Source organism: Sorex araneus, chromosome X, assembly GCF_027595985.1.
Source record: "Sorex araneus isolate mSorAra2 chromosome X, mSorAra2.pri, whole genome shotgun sequence".
NCBI classification, from domain to species: domain Eukaryota; kingdom Metazoa; phylum Chordata; class Mammalia; order Eulipotyphla; family Soricidae; genus Sorex; species Sorex araneus.
Window position 1 is genome coordinate 27,569,049 of NC_073313.1, and position 16,529 is coordinate 27,585,577.

Here is a 16,529-nt window from a genome sequence, read left to right on the forward strand (position 1 = left end):
ACCCTACCCAGGTTCAATCTTTGGCACAAGAAAACAGGCTGTCATCAATGGGCATGGCCTGGAGGCCCCGACCATCACCCAATGGAGTGGCCTTGGAGGACCCTGGGCACTGCTAGGGCATCCCTGCACAGTTAACCTCAGACCCTAGCACTGAGCCGCTAGCCTGCTCAGCCATGAATCTCCAGGCGACCCTCCCTCAATGACAGCACTGCGTGGGAGCATCTCACAATCCAAGCAAGCATAGAAACCGAGACACAGAAATTTCAAAGATGGGAAAGTGGCTGGAGCTATAGTACAGTGGGTAGGGCACTTGTCTTGCACGTGGCCAACCTAGGTTCTATCCGAGGCATCACATACTGGCTCCATAGATCCACTAGGAGTGATCCCTAAACACAGGCAGGAGTAAGCCCTAAGCACCACCAGGTGTGGCCCCAAAACAAAATTTAAAAAATGGATGGGGGGGAAAGTGAGAGTGAATGTTTAAATTATTTTATTGATTTTTGCTTATTTTTTGGGGGGTGGACATCTTTCACAGAATGACAAACTAGTCAACATTAGCAAATATAAAAATAATATCAAAATTAAAAGCCTAATTATTCACAGGGCTCTGGGTTGGATGGCCAGCAGCACATATTCCCCCAGCACTGCCCGTTGGAGTCTGGAGCCTCCAGCACCGCTGGGGAGACAAAAATGTTGTGGAAAAAAAAAAGCATAATCACATAAATTATTTTATTCTAAAATGTTATGGCATCTGGAAAGAAAAATCCAAAGAACATATAACTTATTGAGCAATGAAATTTATGAAATCTCAATTATTATCTATCTTATAAATAAACTGGGTCCATGATGAAATACCCATCTACAAAGTCAAGTGCTGGTACCTGTAAACATGAACTTTGCCATATAATGTAAGAAGGAGCAATACCACAGGGCCAGAGAGATAGTACAGCAGGTAAGACACTTGCTTTGCATTCACCTGCAAGGCTTCATCGCCAGCACAGCATATGGTCCCCTGAGCATGAGCAGATATGGTCCATAAATAAAAAAAACTTAAAAAGAAAAGAATAACTAAATGAAATAACACCATCAGCACTATAATAATAGTGATCCAAATCATAAAAAGTCATCAAATCATAGAAATGGGAAAAATTTTTCCTGAAATCCTTTGTGAAATAGAGAGCTATAAACTTCACATCAAATGAGATTAAAATCAAAAGTTAAGAAAGTTATAGCATATACATATCTATGTCTATATCTATATCTACCTATACATACCTCATTGAATTTCTACTTTTAATAATCATAACTTACATTTTACCAAAAATACTAGTACTTTAATTATAACATTCCACAAATATACTGTATCACTGTATCACTGTCATCCCGTTGCTCATTGATTTGCTCGAGCCGGCACCACTAACATCTCCAAGTGAGACTTGTTGTTACTATTTTTGGTACTGAATTTAATACAAGAATAAATTCTAGTAAGACTGAAAAAGATTTTAACATCAAACAATAATCATAAAACAAATGGCAAAATACTATCACTGTCACAACAGAGAAAAAGTATCCCTGGTTCTTCACTCAGGGATCATTCTGGTTATTCTGGTGGGGCTCAAGGAATCCAATGCAGTGCTAGGGATCAAGCCCAAGTGGGCCACATGCAAGGCAAGTACAACACCAGCTGTAATATCACTCCAGACACTCTGCATTGTTACTGTTTTCCTTCCTGTTTTCTAATTCAACTACAAATGTTTCATCCAATAAAATATATATAAATTAGTAATCTTATTTATTCATTAGTAGACACATACCTCGCAAATACCATATTTTTCTTGTGTACGATTGCTGGAGGTACTGCAGTATCAGGTCTATGTGTGGAGTGGAAGGAACAAGCTCCGATTCGAATTCTCTGCTCCAAAAATCCATATAATATATTGTCCTCAGATAGAAGACGTATCATATATCAAACTATTAAGAACAGATAGTACACTTGATCTTAGCCAAAAGGCTGAAAGCTATGCAAATAACTTTTTAAAAAAAAATTAACATCATCTAATTAGTTGCATAAATACATAGTATTTATAGTATGAATAAAGTGAAAATTATTTTAAGTTAATGTTGACATTTACGTATCCATACATTAATGCACATGTGTGAGTAGCTGTGTCAAATGCAACTGTATGGATGAGTACTGTATAAAATGAAAATACATTTGTACCTTGCTTAGAAAATATCAAAATGTTTTTAAAATAACTCATGACTATTTTAAATTCCTTCACTAACTTGGCAAAATAAATAGGAATCTTGCTACCTATATAATTTATACTAAGAATAAAAAATGCCTACATATTGCAATTACATTTTTAAATTCCCATTTCATAATTACTTGATTAACAAATTATTGGGCATTAATCTTATAGGTAGATAGTAAATGCATAAATACACATCATCTTCACTCATATTCTATATATTACCTGGCATCTAAGTGACTTGAATAATTTGTTTTTATGTAAATCATTCTGCTTGCAAAATATATCTTGATAATGAACAACAGCATCATATATTATCGGAGATGATACTATATGACTATACTGTAAAAAGGTAACTAATTCATGCCAGTAAGAGAGTTGAGCAATCAGGTAGAAAGCATGCACTGTGACCCGTGTTCAAACCCTAGCACATGGTCTCCCCTGATACTGATAATCTAGTGTTAATTAAGACATAACAAATTACCAGAGTCCCAGACCCAATGTCAACCCTAACCCAAACTGAAACATTAATCCTAACCTAAATCCTAATAACTTTAGTACTAGTCCTACCCCTATTATTAACTTTAAACCTATTGCAAATCCTAAATCTAACCCTCTTGTTAACCCTAACCCAGATGATTTTTGGTTTTTAAAATAGTTCTTTATTATAGCTTATGTAAAATTATTACAGAAGTGTCAATATTTTGCCATTGACACACAAAGTTACTGCAACACCAAAGGGTCAATGTTCTATCTTTAAGTATAATGTTAGTTACAGCGTTTTTATGGACTTATTTTTTGTAGAGTGCCATCATGGTTGGGATCCGGTGTCCTTACATGGCACTAAGAGTGACAGTGTGTGTGAGAGGATGAGCTCACGAAAAGCTGCTCTGTCATTCTCTGGTGTCCTTTTGTATGGAACAAACCTCATCAGAAGTGTTCCACCCTCAGGTCGGAAACTAAACTTAATTACCTCCCACAAAGATCCTGGTGTTAAGTCTCAGCATTCGGGGGCTAGGACACCAATGAAGGAATTTTGTGGGCACATAGGTCAGTTTGCACCAAACCTTCTTTGGAAATCATCTGACCAAAGAAGAAAGAGGCACCTCATCATTTCACTGTGTGATGGATGTCGAGGATCCCCCAGGGGGATCATAAGGATTCCCCCCTTAGGCAGCTCTTACGGGGGACTGCTCTTTACCATGCATGAAGGATCAAAGTTCAGGTTTTCTGGAGGGAATTTGGAGTGACTCTTTACAATCTGCTGTGAGTGGACGTCTAGGACCCCGACTTGGACTTTGTTGGCATGGATGAAGATGGGTTTGACTATAGTTATGAGGATTTTGTCTCAGAGTTTTCTGTTTTAAAGGGTGGCTACTTTCCTACCCTGAGAAAGAAGAGGTTTTTATTTTTATTTTTTATTGAGTCACCGTGAGACAGAGTTACAAAGGTGCACATGGTCAAGTTTCAGTCATACAGAGTTCCAACCCCATCCCTCCACCAGTGTACATTTCCACCACCAACGTCCCCAGTTTCCTTTCCACTATCCTTTCCCCCAGCCTTTCTCTATGGCAGGTGCTTTCCTTCAGAAAAGAGTTTTATTGTGGCTTTTGGTCTTTGGGGTTTGTGGATTCATAGATTTTTCAGTCTAGGGCTGGAATGTATAAGGCAAAACCCATCAGAATGGGTCAAAAGGGAAATGGGAAATGTATCATTTTGTTAAGTGGATCCTGTGCTCCTTAACTAGGCTTTAATCTTCTCTTTGCTGTAGATATTCTAGATGTGTATTTCCCATGTACTGTCCAGAAAATACTTAGCAGGGAAATTAGAGAAAATATGCCTAGGTTTTTCCTCAGAGGCAGAAGTCCAAATGTATTTTTAGACAGTAGTAAAAAGTGAATCACATTTCTGCAATATTTGGCTTCATTTATTTAATTTGATTATTTTACACATCCTATAATTACTGTTAATTTTCATCATGTGACAAGTATATACCATGAGTGACAGTTTCATTATGACTGGTAGCTGAGTTAGAAGGCAGAATATTATTTGTCTTTAAATTTAACTCACCCTCTGTTGTGTGCTATCTTAATAAAGAAAATCATGGATCTGTCCTTTATTTTCTTACACAATTATCTTACAAAAGGACAAAATGGATCTTTAAAAAAATTCATTAGGGGATCAGGGAAGACAGCAAAAACACCTGGAGCACATGTCTTGAGTGTGCATGGCCCTGGAGTTTGGCCCCCAGCACTGCATGTCCTAAGTTCCCAGCAGCATCAGATGTGACAGTGGCCCCAACACTGCTGGGTCCAAATCCTGTTTTTCTTTTGGAACCACCCTGGCAATACTCAGGGCTTCCTCCTGGCTCTTCGCTCAGAGATCACTCCTCAGGGACCATATGGGATACTGGATCTTGGACCCCGGTTGGCTGCGTGCAATGCAAGTGCCCTGGCCTCTGTACTATTTCTCTGGCCCCAGGTCCAATTTCTGAACCATCCAGTCCAGTTAGCCAAGTATTACCAGGAATAGTTCCTGAGCATTGCTTGAGATTCCCCCATGCAAAAAAGAAAAATCATTAGGATTTTTCAAATGACTGTTTTATTTTATGCACACAAATACAGTTTAATTTGCTTTCTTTCATTTGCAATATGCCATTTTTTTGTATCTTTTGAAATTATGTAAGATCTGTTTGGGCGTAAAAGCAGAGCATTCATTACAATAGAACAGAAATTATTTAAAAATACTGGCTTAGGGGGCTGGAGTGATAGTACAGCGGGTAGGGTGTTTGCCTTGGACGCGGCCGACCTGGGTTTGATTCCCAGCATCCCATCTCCTGAGCACCGCCAGGAGTAATTCCTGAGTGCAAAGCCAGGAGTAACCACTGTGCATTGCCAGGTGTGACCAAAAAAGAAAAAAACAGTACTGTCTTAGGCTGAAGAGACAGCTCACACGTCTAGAGAACATGTTTTGCATACACGAGGCCAGCGGTCAGTGTCCAGAACTGCAAGGTCCCCCTGTACTACTGGTAACAGCCCCAAGTAATGACCCAAGGGTAACCCTTGGGCACTCAGTATAAAACCAAATTGAATAAAAATAGTTTGCTTTTTTGTACATGTTTTTATATATGTTATATATGCATATATGTATATATGTTTATATGTATGTTAAATACACATACACATATATGTGTTTAACAAGCCCTGTCAGCAAAGGTCCTAGAAAGAAAATTACTCCATAAACCGGTAAATAAACATAAAAATTTGTTATATAATACATTAATTTGAAACTCCAAACCATTACAGTCCTTTCACTATCTGGTATATAGAAAGAAACACATGTAGGTGCTCAGAGGTTACTCCTGGCTCTGCACTCAGCTATAGTGCACTCCTGGCAGCACTCAGGCAACTATATGGACTGCCCAAGATCGTGCCCAGCTCAGCCACATGTAAGTCAAGCACCCTACCCACTGTACTATCTCTCCAGCCCAATAATTTTTTAATCTTTTAAGGGATTGGAGAGATGGGGTTAAGGACCTAGCTTTGTCTACAAGTTCAATCTCCAGCATTCATATGGTCCCCTGAACACAACCAGGAGTGAGCCCTGAGCACAGAGTGAAAAGTAAGACTGGAACACTCCAGATGTGGTCCCTAAACACTTCTCCCCAAGAGATTATTTTATTTTGGCTTTTGGGGTCATACCTGGCAATGTTCAGGGGTTGCTCCTGGCTCTGCACTCAGGAATTACTAGTGGCGATGCTCTGGAGACCATATGGGATGCCAAGGTTTGGCCACGTGCAAGGCAAATGCCCTATCCGCCAGACTATCGTGACACCCCCAAGGTTATTTTAACTTTTGCTTTCTCCACTTGTTACTGTCACTATAACAAACAACCTTTAAACAAAAGCAAAAATTTGGGATAATAAAACAGCAATTAAACATTTGAATATCTGGGGCCAGAAAGAAAGTTCAGCAGGTAAAGTGTTTGCTTTGCACGTGTCTCACTGAGGTCCAATATCTGGTACCCCAGTGTGTAAAAAACTAAGGCTCTCCCAGGGGCGAGTGTACTCACGGGCTCTCCAGGCTGCTCTGTCTCACCACCCGCGTCCGGTGCCCTGGAACTGCAGTGTGTGGACTGGACCGGGACAGCCGGTGGTCAAGGAAAGGCGAAGGAAGAACGAGGACCAAGCTAGTTGCTGATTAGTTACCGTTTATTCAATCTTCCATCTATCTCATCTCCAGCACTCCCAGCTCAGGCTTCTCTCTGGATCAACTGCCACTTCTTTCTCCCTTCTCTGTCTCCTCCTACTTGTCTCTCTGGCCTTGCCCTCTAGGCTACACCCAGCCAGGTAGCAAAATCAGCATAAGAAAGCCCTTCCTGAGGGCAGGGCATTCCAAAGCCCTTCCTCACTCTTAAGGTTTTTTTCTTTTCCTTAGTCCAGGAACTTATTAACATCTTAATACTAGTTATTTTTGTATGGACATAGCAAGGGATACATTGAGGCTTGCAAGGCAGCTCTCCTGGCAACATCTTGCCACAGGCTCAGACCACAGCACTCAGGCCAGATTAATCATTCCTCACCCTAGCAGGGTCCGAATCTAGTTATCACTCTTTGGATCATGACAACATTTGTCCATGATCAAGCTCTTAACTTATAGTTAAGCATTAGGCACTTTGGCCAGGCCCATCTCGATGCCAGGTTGAGTAGCACACAACTCACCGCTTGCCCTGGGTCCTTCTCGTCCCACGTCGTCGGGACCGTGCTTTGGGGATGCTAGGAAGTAAGGGCAGCTGAGGCTTAGGTCAAGAGAACAGATGCCCTGGAGGAAAATATCATGTAGAGTCAAATGACTCCCAGGTTACAAAAGCATCACATTTGTTAAGTCTTCCTGTGTCCATACAAAAAGGACTTGCTCTGAATAAACTATGCAAAGGACTCAAGGAGAAGAGAAAAACATTATTTACAAGTCAACAGAACACTAAGAAAGAAGCTACAAATAAACACAGAGGAATAGGAGCACTGTAAGGGGAGTAACCCAATAAACCAAAACTACTGAGGCTATGTTATCCTACACCAGTGGACCCCCGAGTCCACTAGGAATGATTCCTGATCCCAGAGCCAGGAGGAATCCCTGAGCAAAGCTAAATATGGCCCAAAACCAAACAAAAAACTTTGAATGTTTTATCAGAAAACTAATGGAGTTCCTGCTAGCACAGCACCAAAACCACCTGGACGGAGGAACCTGTGAGGTCACTCCAGGATTCTTAGAGACAACAGCTTCGGACACTAAGTCCAGACAATGGCAATAGAACATTATCAGGAAATTTAATACTTTCCAGAAAACAGTAAAGATTAATTATAGTCTAATATTTGGCTAATGGCTGGGCTTGGGGATGCAGTAGCCATAGCCCATGTCCTCGGGATGTGGGTTGCCTTCAGATACCTTTAAGGAGAATAAGTTTTGTTTCTCTTTAGAGCAACTTGGAGGCTGCGAGTTAACTGATCCCTTGCAGTTGCACGTAACCATGAAACCACTGATTTTCCTTTCTGCTTTCCGCTATATAATCACTGCTTGCCTGCATAAACTCGTCTATTGGCCATCAGCCATAGACAGCGTCTATGATCACCAGTCACAGATTGCATCAGAACAGGCGCCTAGTACAAGATCACAGCACTGCTGGATGGTGACAACTATGTATTATGTTCAGATGTGAAACAGAAAACTACTAGTGAACTGTACAAATGAATATGAGCAAAAACCGTCTAAACCTGGAATCCAGGATGGATAACATAAGTAATGGCTTTGTTTCCAAAGCCTTTTTAGAAAAACTGAAAACAAAACAGCTCCTTTTCAATGTTGAAAAAACAAATGAAACAAGAAATTTAGAATTCCTTTTTAAAAATGGTTTAAAATTTTTTTGGGAGCCAACATGACAACACAAAGTGTTGAATGTTTTGCATGCTGTTGACCCGGGTTCACTCCTAGTACACCATTTGGTCCCCCAAGCTCTTCCAGGAGTGATTCATGAGCAGAGAGTCAGAAGTTAGCACCAAAATCATGCCCCCTTAAAGAATATTTTTGGTTGGGGGCCATGCCTGACAGTGATTGAGGCTTAATCCTTGAAGTTCATGACCACTAAAGAAGCTCTATAAGAAATGCTAAATGGTTTTCTATAAAAGACAAAAAACTAGAAGGAGATACTTAAAGCACAAAATTAAGGAACGAAGAGAATAATGATGGAATCTACTATAATGAATTTGAGGCTCCATTGAACTAAAAAGGGGATATAGGGGGCTGGAGTGATAGCACAGCGGGTAGGGCGTTTGCCTTGCACGCGGCCGACCCGGGTTCGAATCCCAGCATCCCATATGGTCCCCCAAGCACCGCCAGGAGTAATTCCTGAGTGCATGAGCCAGGAGTGACCCCTGTGCATCGCTGGGTGTGACCCAAAAAAGCAAAAAAAAAAAAAAAAAATCTAAAAAAAAAAAAAAGGGGATATAAATGCACAAATTTAGGGGTAAACTTCATGGCAGTCTCAAGAAAAACATACTGAATCCATAAAGACTAATAGAACCTACACAACAGCAAATGGAAAATATTCTTGGAAGGCAAGGGTGATTAAGAAAAATGCAAGCCAACAAATATGATATAGCAATTCAGTAAAAACAAAGATAACAAATCAGGGGCTGGAGTGAAAACACAGCGGGTAGGGCGTTTGCTTTGCACGCAGCCGACCCGGATTCAATTTCCAGCATCCTATATGGTCCCCCAAGCACCGCCAGGAGTAATTCCCGAGTGCAGAGCCAGGAGTAACCCCTGAGCATCGCCAGGTGTGACCCAAAAAGAAAAAAGAAAAAAAGAAAACAAATCATATGGTCATACAAATATATGCAGAAATATCATTCAACAAAATTCAGTATCCATTAATGATTTAAAAAACCCTTCAACAAAATGGGGAAAGAAGAAATTTAACTCATAATAATAAAAGATATATGAAGGCCAGGTAAAATGAGCCAGGAGGACTGGTAAATTGTTGGCAATTACAAGAGTGTGGGTGGTGGAGGGAAAAAGGAGGGTCCAATATGAAAATACTAGTTGACAATACTAGTTTCAAAATACTAGCTGAAAATTCAGAAATGCTTCTGGACAAGAACTGAGTGTTGAAAGTAGGTAAAGGGATATACACGATAACTTTCAACATCTGTATTGCAAACCATAATGCCTAAAATGAGAGAGAGAAATTCAAGAAAGAAAGAGAGAGAAGAGGCAGGCGGGGTGGGGGTGGCTTGAAGGGATGGGAGGGAAACTGGGAACACTGGTACTGTGAAATTACACTGGTGGAGGGATGAATAAAATTGGAAAATTGTATGACTGAAAGACAATTATGAACAGTTTTTTAATGCTCTATCTCACGGTGATTCAATAAAAAATATAATGAAACAAGAGCTAACATATTCAAAAGCAGCAAAAACCAGAAATCTTTTCTTGAAAGATCACATGCAAGACAATAATGTCCACTGTTACCACTACTATTTAATATGGTATTGAAAGTCCTAATAAGAGCAATAAGGGAAGATCAAAATTACCAGGAATCCTTTCTACAATAGCTAAGGTATCCCTACTATAGTTGTAAACAAATCTAATAGCCAATGACAGATAAAGGAGGAAAAAGAAGCTGTGACATATGTACACAATGGAGTACTATACAACTGTGAAGAAAGGATAAAATATTCCATTTTTATGCAACACACACACACACAACATCACAAGTGCAGAAGTTGTTAATATTGGGAGGGAGCGAGGAGAGTGGAACCAAACAAAAGTCCTGACAAGACTGGTCATGAGAGGGAAAAGAAAGAAAATATACACATCAACATGAGGAATACAGAACGGATTGCCACTGCACATGACTTGATAAGAGAAAAACACAGCTTAAACACCACATATAATTTTAGAAAACATCCTGATTTAATTAATTGGTTTCCACAAGGGAAAATCCTTTCTACAAATAAATTCTGATCTCGGATTTTTCCTATATAATTAGAATATACACAAATCTTCCATGAACTTTCCCACAGAACAGAAACAGGAAAACCATGCACTGTTTGTAGCACTGTCGTCCCGTTGTTCATCAATTTGCTCGAGCGGGCACCAGTAACGTCTCCACTGTGAGACTTGTCGTTACTGGTTTTGGCATATTGAATACACCACTGGTAGCTTGCCAGGCTCTGCCGTGCGGGCGGGATACTCTCGATAGCTTGCCGGACTCTCAAGAGAGGGGAGGAGGAATAGAACCCCGGTCGGTTGCATGCAAGGCAAATGCCCTACCTGCTGTGCTATTGCTCTAGCCCATACACTTCAATTACAATAGACTCAAAAAAAGATGAATAAGACACATGCCTATAATTGGATATTATACACATATTATCTATATGTATATTGATACATATGTGATGTCTATAATGTTATCAATCTGTGACAATAGAATATGTATTTTCAGTTTAACTATAAATAGTATTAACTAAAACAGCTCTTGTAGAGAATGTTCTTTGCTGTGTGAAAACAAAAAAAAAAGAAAAGACTGCACTTAATTCAAGAATGGAATCATATTGGTTTAACATTTTAAACTCAAAGCCCTTTGACAAAAGAAAAAAAGTATGTTACTGTAACATCAAATTCAGAAAAACCATCTAAAAATTTAATATCTAGTTTTTTAAAAGTCAGAAAACTGTAACATATCATAATTAGTGATGCACAGTGAAAGAAAACAGGATCAGAATGAAGGTAAGTGTGTTTATTATTAGCAGTTCCACTCATTTTTTTTCTTTCTTTTTTTTTTGTTGGAGACACTTATGGCAGTGCACAGGAGACCATATAGAGTGTCAGGGATTTAACACAGCTTCAAAATTTTATGGCGATCTTAGTGATGTCAATAAGGAAAAAAATTTAAAATGCATGTGACCATAAATAAATGAGCCATCATTACTAAAAATGGTCTCCTTAAGTTTCCAAAATATCTAAAAATAAGTGTATAAATTAGAATACTGCATTTGGCAATAATATCAGATTTCACAGTTAATTTGAAACATTTTTCCATTGTACTCACTAAAGATTCTGTGCACATGAATGACAAAAACACCCCCATGTGAGATTATTATTTTAAGTCTTATCCTTTACACCGGTACACAAATTGTGAGTACTTGAAACCTAACTATCAGTCACTTTTTCTGCTATCAAAGCAAGAAGGGCTCAAAATATTAGATAATGTCTACATTAAATTTGACATTTAATCTTATTGCAAAAAGAACATTCTTTGTGACAATTTTATTTGGGCTCTCAGTTTAATAATTTTAATATTTATTTAGAGGTCAGCTACTTGTAAGTAGCTCACAACTAAATGAAATTAGTTCTCCATGTAAACTTTGTATAAGTATCTCACTCTTTTCTCTATCGCAGTTCTTTTGTTAAAATATTAAAGCAGGGACAGGGATATAACTCAGTGGTAGAGCACTTGCCTTACATATGTGAGGTCATGCTATTTGATCCTTAGCACTGAAGCAAAAATTTAAAAATTAAATTAAATTTGGGTCTGGATAGCAGGTACAGCAGTTAGCATACTTGCCTTGCAAGTGGCTCACCAGGATTATATCCCTGGCACTCCAGGTGATCTGCTTTAGACCCTCCAAGAGGAAGCCCTAAGGGAAGAGCCAGGGGTAAATCATGAAAGCCACTGAGTGTTGCCCACAACCAAAATTAATTAAAATAAGAAGCAGATTATTCAAAAGAACCATTAGTACTATGCTGGCATGTGTGATTTTGTTGATTACAAGTAACATGTACTTAGTGTAAAATTCTCAAAAATGAAGAGATATACATATATTTTTATGGAGAAATAAGCCACAACTATTAGTGAATAGTATAATGTACTACTTATGAATGATGTTATATAGATAACTTTAATGTAATTGTGAGATATGTGCAATAAAATAATAATTTTATTTTTAAATGAATAATATGTCCTAGAGATCTTTTTGGAATAAACTATTTTTATAAAAAAAAAAAAAACTAAAAGAGGCCGTGGATAGATTTGCAATGCTTTTAAGACCTGACTGCATGTTATTTATAGTATGAACACAATACGTTCTTCTTACAGACAGTTGTTTTGTTTTGCTTTATTCATCCATCTCCTTTGCAATTTGACAAATTTTGCCAGTCAGAGAGGGTATTACAAGGGTAAAAGTTTGGCAAATTTAATATATAGGTTAAACTATAGCAAGTAATTAAAAAAAATACCATTTCATAGTTCTTCAAAAGTTTGGCATCAATGTTTATAAAAGCTAACAACCTCGTTATTCAATTTCTACTAAGTATGAAATCTTTGAAACCCAATTGCTAAGTAGCATTTTTTTGCTTATATTGCAAATACATTTCACTAAACGAATTTGAAGTATATCATTTCATAATGGTTTGGATAACAAAATCACAATATATTAGGTGTCTGTGTTTCTATGTGTTCACATATAAGCATAAGCTCATTACTTTTACTTACAGTCAGTAAATTTCCTGGACTGAATTTGGTTGTACTATGTATCCTTTGGTATTGTTTACAGTGATAGATGTTTTCCAAAAAAGATCTTACTCGAAACTATATAGAATAAATATAAATATTTTCTTCTGGAAAATATTTGTCATGCCATTATTTTATATTTTGTTAGTTCATGACAAGTTCTCCCCTGGGGCCTTGGGGGTCGGGACAGCACTTGGGCTGGGGTCTGATCCCAAGGCATCCCACAGACTCTACCATTTGAACCATAGACCTGGCCAGAAGTTACCATTCACTTTATCAAAAATTTAAAAAATTAGATCAACCAATTCTTTAAACTGTACTTATTTTTTTGGTGTTTTGGGCCAAACCCAGCAATGCTCAGGGGTTACTCCTAGCTCTGTATTCAGGTATTAATTCTGACAATGCTCAGTGTCCACAGGAAATGCTGAGATCAATCTGGGTCCAACTCTTGCAAGGCAGATGCCACACCTGTTGTACTCTCACCCCAGGCTCCTAAACATTAAAACCTATTAGTTAAAAACTACCTAAAATGATGTATGTAAACTCTTCATATTGGTGAACCTCGCAAACTTGGGATTTGAGAAAAATATGTTACCTCACTAGCAGAATCCACAGAAGACCTAGGTAATGGAGTCGATGCCTTCCGAGGTTCAGCGGAAAAACATATCAACAGATTTTTTTTTATTCTGAAAATTTATCTCAAAACCTGAACGTGAATCCTGAAACAATAAACTGAGACACTAGGTCCAACATGTCGGCAGCTCCGGATTCCATTAGCACCGGAAGTCCCACAGCCAAAGTGCCACTTAAAAGGGGGCTGGAAGGAGGGGGGCCGGAAAGAGGGAAGGGGATGAATTAGGGAGGGCAAAAAGGACAGAAGGTCACTGGAAAGAGGGGGGCCAGAAGGAGGGGGGCCGGAAGGAGGGAAGGGGGCTGGAAAGAGGGGGGCCGGAAGGAGAGAAGGGGGCTTAATGCTGAATGAGGCACGGGACAAAGGAGAGAACGGGACTGAAAAGAGGGTGGCCAAAGGAGGGGGACCAGAGGTGAGAAGGGGACTGGAAGGAGAGAGCCGGAAAGAGGGAAGGGGGCTGAAAATGGGAGGGCCGGAAGGAGAGAAGGGGACTGGAAAGAGGGTGATCAGAAGAGGGGGACCGGAAGGAGGGAACGGGGCAGAATGAGGGAGGGCCGGAAGGAGAGAAGGGGACTGGAAAGAGGGTGGAGAGAAGGAGGGGGACCGGAAGAAGGGAAGCGGCAGAATGAGGAAGGGCCGAAAGGAGAGAAGGGGACTGGAGAGAGGGTGTCCAGAAGGAGGGGGGCCGGAAGGAGGGAAGGGGCAGAATGAGGAAGGGCCGAAAGGAGAGAAGGGGACTGGAGAGAGGGTGGCCAGAAGGAGTGGGACCGAAAAGAGGGAAGGGGGCTGGAAGGAGGGGGGCCGGAAGGAGGGAAGGGGGCAGAATGAGGGAGGGCCGGAACGAGAGAAGGGGACTGGAAAAAGGGTGGCCAGAAGGAGGGGACCGGAAAGAGGGAAGGGGGCCGATTGAGGCAGGACCGGAGGAGAGAAGGGGACTGGAAAGAGGGTGGGCAGAATGACGGGGGCCGGAAGGAGGGAAGGGGGCGAAAGGAGGGGGGCCTGAAGGAGGGAAGGGGGCAGAATGAGGCAGGGCCCGAAGGAGAGAACGGGACTGGAAAGAGGGTGGCCGAAGGCGGGGGACTGGAAGGTGGGAAGGGGGCTGGAAGGAGGGGGCCGGAAGGAGGGAAGGGGGCTGAATTAGGGAGAGCCTGAAGAAGAGAAGGGGACTGGAAAGAGGATGACCAGAACAGGGGGACCGGAAGAAGGGAAGCGGCAGAATGAGGCAGGGCCGAAAGGAGAGAAGGGGACTGGAGAGAGGGTGGCCAGAAGGAGGGGGGCCAGAAGGAGGGAAGGGGGCAGAATGAGACAGGGCCCGAAAGAGAGAAGGGGACTAGAAAGACGGTGGCAAGAAGGAGGGGGACCGGAAGGAGGCAGAATGAGGCAGGACCGGAAGGAGAGAAGGGGACTGGAAAGAGGGTGGGCCGGAAGGAGAGAAGGGGACTGGAAAGACGGTGGCAAGAAGGAGGGGGACCGGAAGGAGAGAAGGGGGCAGAATGAGGCAGGGCCGGAAGGAGAGAAGGGGACTGGAAAGACGGTGGCAAGAAGGAGGGGGACCGGAAGGAGGGAAGGGGGCAGAATGAGGCAGAGTCTGAAGGAGAGAAGGGGACGGTGAAGAGGGTGGCCAGAAGAAGGGGGACCGGAAGAAGGGAAGGGGGCATAGGGGCATAATGAGTGAGGGCCAGAAGGAGAGAAGGGTACTGGAAAGAGGGTGGCCAGAATTAGAGGGACCGCAAGGAGGGAAAGGGGCTAGAAGGAGGGGGGCCGGAAGGAGGGAAGGGGGATGGAAGGAGGGAGGCCGGAAAGAGGGGCAATGGAAGGAGGGAAGGGGGCAGAACGAGGCAGGGCCGGAAGGAGAGAAGGGGACTGGACAGAGGGTGGCCATAAGGAGAGGGACAGGAAGGAGGGAAAAGGGGTCGAAAGTTGAGGTACCTGAAGGAGGGAAGGGGGCAGAATGAAACAGGGCCCAAAAGAGAGAAGGGGACTGGAAAGTCGGTGGGAAGAAGCAGGGGGACCGGAAGAAGAGAAGGGGGCAGAATGAGGAAGTGCAGAACGAGAGAAGGTGACTGGAAAGAGGGTGGCCAGAAGGAGGGGGGCCAGTAGGAGGGAAGGGGGCTGGAAGGAGGGGGGCCGGAATGAGGTAAGGGGGCAGAATGAGGCAGAGCCTGAAGAAGAGAAGGTGACTGGAACGAGGGTGGCCAGAAGAAGGGGGGCCAGTAGGAGGGAAGGGGGCTGGAAGGAAGGGGGCCGGAATGAGGTAAGGGGGCAGAATGAGGCAGAGCATGAAGAAGAGAAGGTGACTGGAACTGGGTGGCCAGAAGGAGGGGGGCCAGTAGGAGGGAAGGGTCTGGAAAGAGAGGGGCCGGAATGAGGTAAGGGGGCAGAATGAGGCAGAGCCTGAAGAAGAGAAGGTGACTGGATCGAGGGTGGCCAGAAGAAGGGGGGCCAGTAGGAGGGAAGGGGGCTGGAAGGAGGGGGGCCGGAATGAGGTAAGGGGGCAGAATGAGGCAGAGCCTGAAGAAGAGAAGGTGACTGGAAAGAGGGTGGCCAGAAGGAGGGGGGCCAGTAGGAGGGAAGGGGGCTGGAAGGAGGGGGGCCGGAATGAGGTAAGGGGGCAGAATGAGGCAGAGCCTGAAGAAGAGAAGGTGACTGGAAAGAGGGTGGCCAGAAGGAGGGGGGCCAGTAGGAGGGAAGGGGGCTGGAAGGAGGGGGGCCGGAATGAGGTAAGGGGGCAGAATGAGGCAGAGCCTGAAGAAGAGAAGGTGACTGGAACTGGGTGGCCAGAAGGAGGGGGGCCAGTAGGAGGGAAGGGTCTGGAAAGAGAGGGGCCGGAATGAGGTAAGGGGGCAGAATGAGGCAGAGCCTGAAGAAGAGAAGGTGACTGGATCGAGGGTGGCCAGAAGAAGGGGGGCCAGTAGGAGGGAAGGGGGCTGGAAGGAGGGGGGCCGGAATGAGGTAAGGGGGCAGAATGAGGCAGAGCCTGAAGAAGAGAAGGTGACTGGAACGAGGGTGGCCAGAAAGAGGGGTACGGCAAGTAGGGAAGGGGCTGGAAGGAGGGGGGCTGGAAGGAGGGAAGGGGG

At 42.7% G+C, this 16,529-nt stretch overlaps 1 non-coding gene across 1 annotated transcript; it reads right to left on the reverse strand.

Annotated features, from left to right (window-relative positions):
• Positions 1-1,832: 1,832 nt before the first annotated feature.
• On the reverse strand, positions 1,833-2,022 carry LOC129400283 (U2 spliceosomal RNA). Its single transcript, XR_008627584.1, has one exon. It is a non-coding gene; the product is annotated as a U2 spliceosomal RNA (small nuclear RNA).
• Positions 2,023-16,529: the final 14,507 nt, after the last annotated feature.